Source organism: Tamandua tetradactyla, chromosome 14 (assembly GCF_023851605.1).
Source record: "Tamandua tetradactyla isolate mTamTet1 chromosome 14, mTamTet1.pri, whole genome shotgun sequence".
Lineage (NCBI taxonomy): Eukaryota > Metazoa > Chordata > Mammalia > Pilosa > Myrmecophagidae > Tamandua > Tamandua tetradactyla.
The window spans coordinates 31,269,159-31,281,728 of record NC_135340.1 but is presented as its reverse complement, the minus strand read 5'-3'; the positions used below and the strand labels follow the sequence as shown (position 1 = coordinate 31,281,728).

At 39.7% G+C, this 12,570-nt stretch overlaps 1 pseudogene; it reads right to left on the bottom strand.

Annotated features, from left to right (window-relative positions):
- Positions 1-5,987: 5,987 nt before the first annotated feature.
- LOC143655274 (ceramide synthase 2 pseudogene) lies at positions 5,988-8,308 on the bottom strand (annotated as a pseudogene).
- Positions 8,309-12,570: the final 4,262 nt, after the last annotated feature.

Here is a 12,570-nt window from a genome sequence, read left to right as displayed (position 1 = left end):
CAACCAAAGCTATAGGCTGAGCCTCCAGTCTTGGGGTTTGTTCATATGAAACTTAACCCCACAAAGGATAGGTCAAGCCTAATTAAAATTAGGCCTAAGAGTCACCCCCAAGAGAACCTCTTTTGTTGCTCAGATGTGGCCTCTCTCTCCAGCCAACACAACAAGCAAACTCACCACCCTCCCCCATCTACGTGGGACATGACTCCCAGGGGGTTTGACCTTCCTGGCAACGTGGGCCAGAAATCCTGGAATGAGCTGAGACTCAGCATCAAGGGATTGAGAAAAACTCTAGAATGAGCTGAGACCCAACATCAAGGGATTGAGAAATCTTTCTCGACCAAAAGGGGGAAGAGTGAAATGAGACAAAATGTCAATTGCTGAGAGACTCCAGACAGAGTCGAGAGATTATCCTGGAGGTTATTCTTACGCATTAAATAGATATCACCTTGTTAGTCAAGATGTAATGGAGAGGCTAGCGGGAACTGCCTGAAAATGTAGAGCTGTGTTCCAGTAGCCATGTTTCTTGATGATGATTGTGTAATGATATAGCTTTCACAATGTGACTCTGTGAATGTGAAAACCTTGTGTCTGATGTTCCTTTTATCTACCTTGTCAACAGACGAGTAGAGCATATGGAATAAAAATAAATAATAGGGGGAACAAATGTTAAAATAAATTTAGTTTGAAATGCTAGTGATCAATGAAAGGAAGGGGTAAGGGATATGTTATGTATAATTTTTTTTCTGTTTTCATTTTATTTTTCTGTTTTCTTTTTATTTCTTTTTCTGAATTGATACAAATCTTCTAAGAAATGATCATGAAGATAAATATGCAACTATGTGATGATATTGTGAATTACTGATTATATATGTAGAACAGAATGATTATATATTAAGAATGTGTTTCTTTGTTGTCATATTTTTTCAATTTAAAATTAATTTAAAAAATTTTAAAAAAATTAAAAACTTCTCTCCATCAAAAGACACTAGCAAAAAAATGAAAGCACACTTTTGTGTGCTTTATGGGAGAATTTATGGGAGAAAATATTTGGAAAAATATTTGGAAACAGGCATTTATTTGGGACTTCCGGAGAAGATGGCGGCTTAGTAAGACGCGCGGGTCTTAGTTCCTCCTCCAGAAAAGCAACTAAAGAAACAGAAACAATATGAAACAGCTCCCGGAGTCACGACAGAGACCAAAAAGACAGCGTACCCCATTCTGGAACAGCTGAACGGGCAGGGAGAATCTGCTGTGGTGAGCTACCTGAGGGGCGTGCATTTTCCCGGCCGGGGCGGCTGGCGACTGGGGTCCCCTCCACGCACGTGGCTCCCCGGCCTGACTGGGAACGTTGGATAGCGGGGCCCTCCCGCCACGCTTGGCGTTTCGGGCCAGCTGGGCAATTAGGACCGGCACTCTCCCAAGCCGCGGCGGCCAGCGACCCCCACCTCCACGCGCGGTTTCCCGGGCCGACTGCGGTGCAGACAGACGAGCGCCACGAGCACCACCTACTGGGCAGGAAAAGAAAAACAGAGCCCAGAGATTTCACAGAAAAAGCTTTCAACCAGCTGGGTAACACACCCAGGGAAATCTGATCAAATGCCCAGACACCAGCAGAAAATAATGGATGACGCTCGGAAAATTGAAGATATGGCCCAGTCAAAGGAACAAACCAATAGTTCAAATGAGATACAGAAGCTGAGACAACTAATGCTGAATATACGAACAGAAATGGAAAAATTCTTCAAAAACCAAATCAATAAATTGAGGGAGGACATGAAGAAGACATGGGCTGAACAAAAAGAAGAAATAGAAAATCTGAAAAAACAAATCACAGAACTTATGGGAGTGAAGGACAAAGAAGAAAAAATGGAAAAAACAATGGATACCTACAATGGTAGATCTAAAGAGACAGAAGCTACAATTAGTGAACTGGAGGATGGAACATCTGAATTCCAAAAAGAAACAGAAACTATAGGGAAAAGAATGGAAAAACTTGAGCAGGGGATCAGGGAACTGAATGACAATATGAAGCACACAAATATACGTGTTGTGGGTGTCCCAGAAGGAGAAGAGAAGGGAAAAGGAGGAGAAAAACTAATGGAAGAAATTATCACTGAAAATTTCCCAACTCTTATGAAAGACCTAAATATTTGCAGATCCAAGAAGTACAGCGCACCCCAAAGAGAATAGACCCAAATAGGCGTTCTCCAAGACACTTACTAGTTAGAATGTCAGAGGTCAAAGAGAAAGAGAGGATCTTGAAAGCAGCAAGAGAAAAACAATCTGTCACATACATGGGAAACCCAATAAGACTATGTGTAGATTTCTCAGCAGAAACCATGGAAGCTAGAAGACAGTGGGATGATATATTTAAATTACTAAAAGAGAAAAACTGCCAACCAAGACTCCTATATCCAGCAAAATTGTCCTTCAAAAATGAAGGAGAAATTAAAACATTTATAGACAAAAAGTCACTGAGAGAATTTGTGACCAAGAGACCAGCTCTGCAAGAAATACTAAAGGGAGCACTAGAGTCAGATACGAAAAGACAGAAGAGAGAGGTATGGAGTAAAGTGTAGAAAGAAGGAAAATCAGATATGATATATATAATACAAAAGCCAAAATGGTAGAGGAAAATATTATCCAAACAGTAATAATACTAAAAGTTAATGAACTGAATTTCCCAATCAAAAGACATAGAATGGCAGAATGGATTACGACCCAGCAATACCACTGCTAGGTATCTACTCAAGTGACTTAAGGGCAAAGACACAGACGGACATTTGCACACCAGTGTTTATAGCAGCATTATCTACAATTGCAAAGAGATGGAAACAGCCAAAATGTTCATCAACAGACGAGTGGCTAAACAAACTGTGGCGTATACCTACGATGGAATATTATGCAGCTTTAAGACAGACTAAACTTATGAAGCATGTAATAACATGGATGGACCTAGAGAACATTATGCTGAGTGAGTCTAGCCCAAAACCAAAGGACAAATACTGTAAGGTCCCACTGATGTGAACCGACATTTGAGAATCAGCTTGGAATATATCATTGGTAACAGAGACCAGCAGGAGTTAGAAACAGGGTAAGATAATGGGTAATTGGAGCTGAAGGGATACAGACTGTGCAACAGGACTAGATACAAAAACTCAAAAATGGACAGCACAATAATACCTAAGTGTAATGTAACTATGTTGGAACACTGAATGAAGCTGCACCTGAAATATGGTTTTTTGTTTGTTTGTTTGTGTGTTTGTATCTTTTGTTTTTGTTTTTTTCTTTTTCCTTTTTATATATATATATATATTATTAGTATTATTATTTTAATTCTCTTCTCTATATTAACATTCTATATTTTTTTCTGCTGTTTTGCTAGTTCTTTTCCTAAATCGATGCAAATGTACTAAGAAATGATGATCATACATCTATGTGATGATACTAAGAATTACTGAGTGCATTTGTAGAATGGAATGATTTCTAAATGTTGTGTTAATTTCTTTTCTTTTTTTTGATTAATAAAAAAATTAAAAAAAAATATTTGGAAACAATATATCTGATATTTATATCCCAAATATATAAAAACATCAACAATTCAACAATAAAAACACAAATAACCCAATCAAAAAATGGGCCAAGGACTTTAACAGACATTTCTTTAAAGATGATATTCAAACGGAAAATAAGTATATGAAAAGATGCTTAATATTATTAGCCATTAGAAAAATGCAAATTAAAACTACAATGAAACACCACTTCACACCCACTAGGACGGCTATTTAAAAATACTGAAAATGACAAGTGTTAACAAGGATATGGAAAAACAGAAACTCTCTTACATGAATGTAAAATGTAATTGTTGCTGTGTAACAGTTTGGCAGCTGCTTAGAAAATTAAACATAGAATTATCATATGACCTGTCAATTCCACTGCTAGGTATAGGCCCAAAAGAATTGAAAGCAGGAACTTGTACAGATATTTGTGCACCAATGTTCATCACAGCAGTATTCACAATAGCCAAAAGGTGGAAGCAACCCAAGTGCCCAGCAACAGATGAATGGATAAACAAAATGTGGTATATGCACCCAGTGAAATATTAATCAGCCACAGAAAGAAGTAAAGGCTGGTACATGCTACAACTTAAATGAGCCTTGAAGACATCACACTGAGTGAAATAAGTCAGACACAAAAGGGAAAATATGATTTCTCTTATATGAAATACTTAGAATAAGCAAATTCATAAAGACAGAAAGAAGAATAGTGGTTACAGGGGGTGGGGGAAGGAGGAAGGGAAGGAGAGTGTTTTATTTTCCTAGGCTGCTCAAAGCAGATATCTTGAAATTCTCTTTAAACAATAAGAATTTATTAGCCTCCAGTTAAATTCCAGGAAAATGCCCAAATCAAGTCATCATCAAGGTCATGCTTTCTTTCTGAAGACTGGTTGCTAGTGCTCCTGGACTCCTTTGTCATATCACAAGGCACATGGTGGCATCTCTCTCTCTCTCTCTCTCTCTCTCTCCCTCTCCCTCTCCCCCTTCCCCTCCCCTCCCCTCCCCCTCCCCCTCCTCCTCTCCCTCTCCCTCTCCCTCTCTCTCTCTGTATTCATTCCATTTATAAAGGACTCCAGTAAGGTGATTTAGACACATCATGAATGAGGCAGGTCACACCTTAACAGAAGTGGCCTCCTCAAAAAGCCGTACTTACATTGGGTCCATACCCACAGGAATGAATTAAATTTAAGGACATATCTTTCTGGGGTATGTAGAGCTTCTAGCCACTATAGAAAGTGATTGCTAAATGAGTACCAGTTTTGGTTTAGCATGATGAAAATAGTCTGGAAATAGTAATGAAAGACTACACAGTGTCGTTAATGTACTTAATGTCAAAGAATTGCCCATTTAAAATGGTTAAAATGGTTTTTATGTTATGTAAATTTTAGCACAATTAAAAATGAATTAAAAAACTAAAAAAATAAAAGATGGTAATATTTCCCAAATTGATTTACCAATTCAATATGATCCCTATTTGTAAATCACAAATTTATTTGTTAAATCCGGAAGTCAGGATTTAAGGGATGATTATGGTTGCTCGACCATTATATAGACATTTTTTTTTTTACATATTTTACCTAATATTTAATATGTTTTAATTAAAAAAAAACATTAACAATGCATTTTGGCCTGAAATGGTCCCTCTGCTGAAAGGTCAGGTTCTAGTTGTAATTCTGTTTTTAAAACCAAAACCTCAAATGTTTAATAAATGAAAATTAAAATTAGTTGTCATTCTATGCCAAACCAGCTAGCCTAGCTGAAGGGGAGAAAGGGATGAGGCCAGAGAAAGGAGGCAGCTAGATCTTGGACCTTTGGCTATAGAGGCAGCTGGCAGAGAAGTAACTAGAAGAAGGACCATTTGAGCAGTCCCCAGGATAGCCCCTAGTTTTTGGCAGAGGTAGGATAAAGGTCATATGTACCCTCCTTTTGTGTTGGGAAGAAAAAGGTTAAAAGCCGCTCAACTTTGGTTTGAAGGAAAGCCTTGGTCCAATTTTGGCAGGACAAGGCCTCCAGATGGAACAATAAGACATGAACTAGCTTCGGAGATCAGTGAGTCAAAGGCAATAGGTATGGCCAAATTCTGAAGTATACGGAATGTGAATTGTACTCCTATCCCAGAGGTAAGGAAGGGTCTCAAAAGCAATAGAAAGGACTACTTGGAAGATAGAGAGGAAAATAAGACCATCCCCCTTTAACAGAGGCTATAATTTACCTCCCCTGTAGTTGAGGAAAGAAAGGCTTAAAATTTGGTTTAAAGGCAACTGGGTGACAAAACTCAGAAGGAGGATACAAAGAACTCTTCCCTCACTTCTCCTTTCACTCCAGAGCTTAAAGTGACCCTGTAGAAGTTTCTTGGCTTTATGTATCAGTCTGAGGAGAGCAGGGACAATGGTTCAGTCATTGTTAGGATGGTTGTTATTCTTATTGTTATCATTCCCTCTCTGAGCCCTCCGTTTCTTCCCGGTTGTGGCATTCACCATCTGCCAGCCTCTCAAGTTATGAACTTGTGGGCCATGCACAAAATGAGGTAGGCCCAGAAGATAAGCAGCCGCGGTAGCACTCACATCACGGAATTGAGGAAGGAACACCCAAAGAAGACAGGATAGAGCTCTAGTGGATACCCCAAGGTGCAGTGCAGGATCTAAAAGGGTAGGACGAGCAGTCCAGTGATGCTGAAGACAATGGTGAAGATGAAGAGTATATTGTTGTAGGTGTTTGTGTTAGTTAGATTCAGTTGTCAACTTGGCCAGGTGAGCATACCTAGCTCTGTTGCTGCAGACACAAGCCAATGGTATGTGAACCTCATCTGTTGCCAATTAATCTGCAGTCAGCTAGGAGGCGTGTCTGCTGCAATGAGTGACGTTTGACTTAATTGGCTGGTGCTTAAATGAGAGAGCGCAATGTAGCACAGCCTAAGCAGCTCAGCATTCCTCATTTCAGCACTTACAGCTCAGCCCAGGCCTTTGGAGATGGAGAAAGAAATCACCCTGGGGAAAGTTGTTGGAACCCAAGGGCCTGGAGAGAAGACCAGCAGAGACCATCCTGTGCCTTCCACATAAGAAAGAGCCTCAGTGGAAAGTTAGCTGCCTTTCCTCTGAAGAACTAACAAAATAAATCCCCTTTTATTAAAAGCCAGTCCATCTCTGGTGTGTTGCATTCCGGCAGCTAGCAAACCAGAACAGTGTTCTTCTACTCCACATAGTTAAACATCTTGGCTGACTCAAACAGGTAGTCAGAAGATTTGTGAGGAGCTATGATGAGAGTCCCTGCCTGGATATAGTTGGCAAACCAGGAGAAGCTGATGAGGATGATGGTGGCCATAGGATGAATGACCAATTCCTTGAAATTCTTTCGTTTGACATCAGAAGCAATACTGAAGGACAGGGACCACTAGAAGGAAAGTTCAATCATGTAGTACCAGTACTGGGAAGGGATGGTGCTCTGTATGGGATACCCCTTCCAAAGTTTCTTCACCTCATAAAACCAGGGTTTATGCACAATGATAGCCAAGCCTGCAATGAAAGCAATCAGGTAAAATGTGAATGTCCAGCGGGCTTCTTAGAACTTCTTGAGGAGACTAAGCCAGTTATAATTGCAGCGGTGGTGGAACCAGCACTCTATCTGGTGGCCAGAGAGCCCACTCTGCTGTAACAAAAGTTCAACCTCCACTGGCTTAGGTTGCTTGCCACTTGTCAGGTAGAAGTACTCTAGGGTGGGGCTGGGAGATGCCTGCAGCCAAGTTTTCTCTTTTACATTCAGGAGGGCAGACAGTGGTACAGCCACATAAAACACAAAGAAGTATTGATGATGAGGATGAGTAAGGATGTGGGCAGTGTGATATAGAGGTCTGAGGCCTTGGTGGATATGCATCCATCCCAGTCTTCTAGATCAGACCAGGTTAAGTTCACGGCCAGCTATAGCCATTCCCACTAGAAATAGTCATACAAGGTCTGGAGCTCCTGTTGCCCAGGGGCAGTGCCCTGTGCTCAGGGCAGCATGCCAGAGAACACTGAGGTACTGGGCCAGCTGTGTCTGCAAGTTGCTCCCATCTGCATTCCCCCAGGCCCAGCCACCATGAGCGGGCCAGGTAGAGACCTAGATATTTCTTTTTGGTTTCTTTATATTAGAGCACACAGAGTGAAATAACTGAAATCTCTGTATTGTAATCCAACTACCTTGATCTCTGGTAATGATTGTATAGCCTTTATCTTGTGCTCTTGTGATTTTAAAACTTGTGACCAACCTTCACTTGTACTCATTTTATCTTTTTTTTTTTTTTTAACTTTAGAGTTTTATGATCCCTAAAGATAGTCCCTAATGTTTATTATGAAGGGTCCTGGGTCAGCCCAGAACTAACCCACTGCAAGTTCAAAGTTATCTTGAAAATGGGCCTACTACATGTGCAGTAGCTTAGACTTGAACGTATAAGTCACCTACACCTCATTATAATACTAAAAATCACACCCATCATCATAAGGCTGCCATTTTCTTACATTTGTTGTGTGACGAAACGTCATCAATCTGTGCATGCTTAATAACTAAATCACCTCTAATTACATTATCTGAAGCCATTGTGCTCATTATCCTAAAACCTGACCATCTTTTAATACTATAAAACTACCAGAATTACTGTAGTTGGGGGAGACATATTTTTGGGCTGAGAGGCCATCTGCTCTCCTCCTTCACGCCTCGTAAAAAATTCTTTCTCTCTTTGAAACCCTAGTGCATCTGGAATTGGTCACTGAGTACATCGGGCAAAAAATATACCAAATTTGTCTATTAACACTATCAGAATCCCAGTTAGCTTTTTTGCAGAAATGGACAAGCTTATCCTGAAAATCATATTGAAATGCAGAAGACCCAGAAATGTAAAACAATCTTGAAAAAGGACAAAGTTGGAAGACACACACTTCCCTATTTCAAAATTTGCCCACAGTGACAGTAACCAAGACTTTACTATACTGGCATAAGGATAGACATAAATCAATGGGACAGAATTCAGAGTCCAGAAATAAACCTATACATTTATGATTGATTTTTCTTTATTTAGACAAGGGTGCCCATAAAACAAAGGGGGAGAGAATAGTTGTTTCAGTAAATGGCACTGGCACAACTAAATAACCATATTCAAAAGAACGAAGTTGGACCCCTTCCTCACACCATACAAAAAAATTAACTCAAAAAATATATTATAGACCTAAATGCAGGAGCTAAATGTATAAAACCCTTAGAATAAACTATAGAAATAAATCTTTGAGACCTAGGATTAGGCACAGCCTTCTTAGATATGTTAAATAAAATAAAATGGCCACTGCATTGAGTATTGTAGGGAAAGACCCCTTTCTGAGAAAGGGTTTTCTGGTAGGTCACTGCAGGGCTTACTGAGAAAAAGGAACAATGGAATGCACCCTATGGTACTGTAGCACCCGGTGATAAATCAGTTCGGTCCAGTAGACACAGCCTATCAGAATGGACACATGCCCTAAAAATTGATGTATATCTGTTCCCCAATTTTTGTTGTTTTTTTAAGAAAACATTTAAATTTTTATCTTTTTGCTCCCCTTTTTAAAGATGCCTTTATATAAAATGGAAACTTAAAGTCAGTCAATCAGAACATTTCTTCACTTGCTTCTGGGTTTGCTCTATATAAGCTTCCCCTTTCCACCCCCTTGGTGGAGCTCCTCTACAAGTTGCATTTGGATGCTGCCCAATTCATGAATCATAAACTGCTCATATAAACTCTCATAATAATATCTTCCCTAAGATTTTAAATATTTTTGCTGACAAATCCTCACACACATACAGCCTATATACAGTGTACATCAATGGCTTACGACATAACCACATATTTGTGTATTAATCACCATGATCATTTTGAGAACATTTGCATCACTCTGGAAAGAGAAAAAAAAGAGAGAAAACTCATATATTGCATACTCTTTACCCCTCTCTCTCACTGACCACTAGGTATTTCAATCTACCCAATTTATTTCCCCCTTTACCCGTCCTATTGTTTATTTATTTTTTATCCATATTAATTTATTCATCTGTCCATACCCTGGATAAAAGGAGCATCAGACACAAGGCTTCCACAATCACATAGTCACATTGTAAAAGTCATACCATTATACAACTGGTCCTCAAGAATTAAGGTCCCTGGAACACAGCTCAACATCTATATAATGTGGAAGAATAATCTCCACGATAACCTCTTGACTTTGAAATCTCTCAGCCACTGAAACTTTATTTTGTCTCATTTCTCTCTTCCTGCTTTTGGTCAAGAAGGCTCCTTCAATCCCATGAAATCGGGTCCCAGTTTATCCCAGGAGTTCTGCCCCATGTTGCCAGGGAGATCTATACCCCTGGAAGTCATGTCCCATGTAGGAGGGAGGGCAGTGCTCCACCTTCTGCGTTGGCTTAGAGAGAGACTTGCCTAAGATTTTTTAACAGATTTTACAACAAAAGCATAAGCACCAAAAGAAAAAAAAAGATAAGTTGGACTTCATCAAAATTTTAAAATTTTATGCTTTAAAGGACACTCTCAATAGAGTGAAAAGACAACCCACAGAATGGGAGAAAATACTTGCAAACCATAAATCTTATAAGGCCCAGTATTCAGAATATGTGAAGAACTACAACTTAACAATAAAAAGACAACCCAATTAAAAGTTGGATTTCTCTAAAAAAGATAAGCAACTAGCCAGTAAGCACATAGAAATATGTTCAACATCATTAGTCATTAGGGTAAAGCAAATCAGCTCTACAATGAGATACACTTAACACCTAATAAAATGGCTGTGATCAAAAAGCGGACAACTAGAAGTATTGGTAGGAAAGTGGAGGAATAGGAACCTTCATTCATTGCTGGTGGAAGTGTAGAATGGTGTAGCCACTTTGGAAAACAGTCTGGGAAACAGTTAAACAGAGTCACCATATGATTCAGCAGCTCTACCACTTGGGTATATATTTATATACCCAGGAAACACATGTCTAGATTGAAACATGTCTATAGAAAAACTTGTATACAAATGTTCATAGCAGCATTATTTATAATAGTCCCAAAGCGGAACAACTCATATGCCCATCAACTGATGAATGGATAAACAAAATGCAGTATATCCATACAATAAAATATTCAGCAATAGAAAGGAATAAAGTACTGATACACACTACAACATGAATGAATCTTGAAAAGATAATGCTAAGTGAAAACAGGCAGTTACGAAACACCACATATTCTAAGATTTCATATTTATTAAATGTCCAGAGTAGGCAACTCTATAAGAATGCAAAGTAGATTAGTGGTCGCCTAAAACTGGGAGGAGGGGGCAGTGTGGTTGAAGGAAAAAGTGAAATGACTGCTAATAGGTGCCAGGTTCCTTTTGCAGGTGATATTGATTGTGGTAATACCTGTACACCTCTGTAAATATACTAAAACCCATTGAATTATACCTTTAAATGGGTAAAGTGCATGATTTATGTATTAAATCCCAACAAAGCTGCTAAAAGAAGTGTCCAGTTTATACTGCAAATGTTTATGGAACTCGTAAAAGTAATAGAAGACAATACACTTAATAATCTTGTGTTCTTTGCCAATGCTTGTGAGTTGAGTTGCCGAATAATTTTACAAAGATTTACAGTACTATAAACTCCAAGATTTTCGTGTAACAAAAGGAATGGTTAACAAGTATTTAGTAACCAAAATCAAAATAAGGCAGTGTAATTTGTTTTTTCACTATTATCACAATGAATATATTCAAACTAAATTTGATGTTCTAAGGAAAGGAAAAGTTTATTTGTGATCTAGCTAGACAGGGATGAGAATTTGTTGAAATTGAAATTTTTATAATACAAATCCTGATAAATGGTAGAAAAAAATATTGGTTTATTGACTGTATAGGCTGTCACAGGTGCCTGAGCCTCCAAACTAGGTGACACAGCAAATATCAACAGGTATGACTAGATACCCCCGTCTTCTTTCTGAGTTGAGAAACCAAAATTTTCCCACCCTGACAGCTGAGGTCCAGATTTATTCCCTCCTTATCTCGAGAACAAGGCCCCAAGTCAGATCTGCTTTCTAGTCCCGGATAAGCCCTGGCGAGACAAGAACAGCATTTGCCCTTTCAATGCTTATTTTCTAAGGCAAATGATCTTACTGAAAGGTTTAGTAGGCAAAAGGGTGAAAAAGAAAAAAAGTAGACCAGGAAATTTAAAGTGAGAGAGTTTATTTCTGCGCTCCTGGGTAGAGTTCACCGCACCCAAGACGGATAGAGGTGAGTCCGCACGCACGTGGGCTTCAGTGCGGGCAGCTTTTAAGGATGGGGTCAGGTAACATCCGGAAGGGGCGGTTCATTAGTTCCGGAAGTCAGGTTGGGAAGGGTGACGCAGCCTCTGCAGCTCCAGCTGCATTGCCTTTCCCCATTCCCCAGACCTAACACTTACTCCACCAGGCTATGCTATGAGAAGCCTGAGTGCACTAATATTTTCCAAAGTATCGAGAAAAGGACGTGGCATAATGAACTATGCAAAGCCTGGGTTTGAAGCAAGTTCTCCCGAGGACTTGTGTGACCTTGGGCAAGTTGTGTAAATCGTAACTGGTTTTCTCCCTTGTAAAACATATTCTCTTTCACGTTCGGAAACTGGTAGAAGTGCAGGGGGTGGCACCTGGAGGGGTCTGCCTACAGTGACTCTTCCTTGCGCGCGATGAGGGCAGTGTCTAAACCTGGCCCTGCGATTTTCTGACCCAATTATTTATAGACAGTCGAATGACTTGTCCATCATCTCAGAGGAGTAGTGTCACAGAATCGATACAAGGACTCTCGAGCGGCCTGCGCTGGAGAAGTAACCAGAAATGAGAAGTCCGTAACATGGCCACCTAACAGTACACCCTAGGCCCATCACCTTGCGGTGTGTTCCAGTAATGTGAGGAAGGCGCGGATAAAAAGATTGGTTACTGTGACATCCGGGAGCCAATCCACTCTCAGGTCTCCCAACCAACTCTTTTCCATTAGGT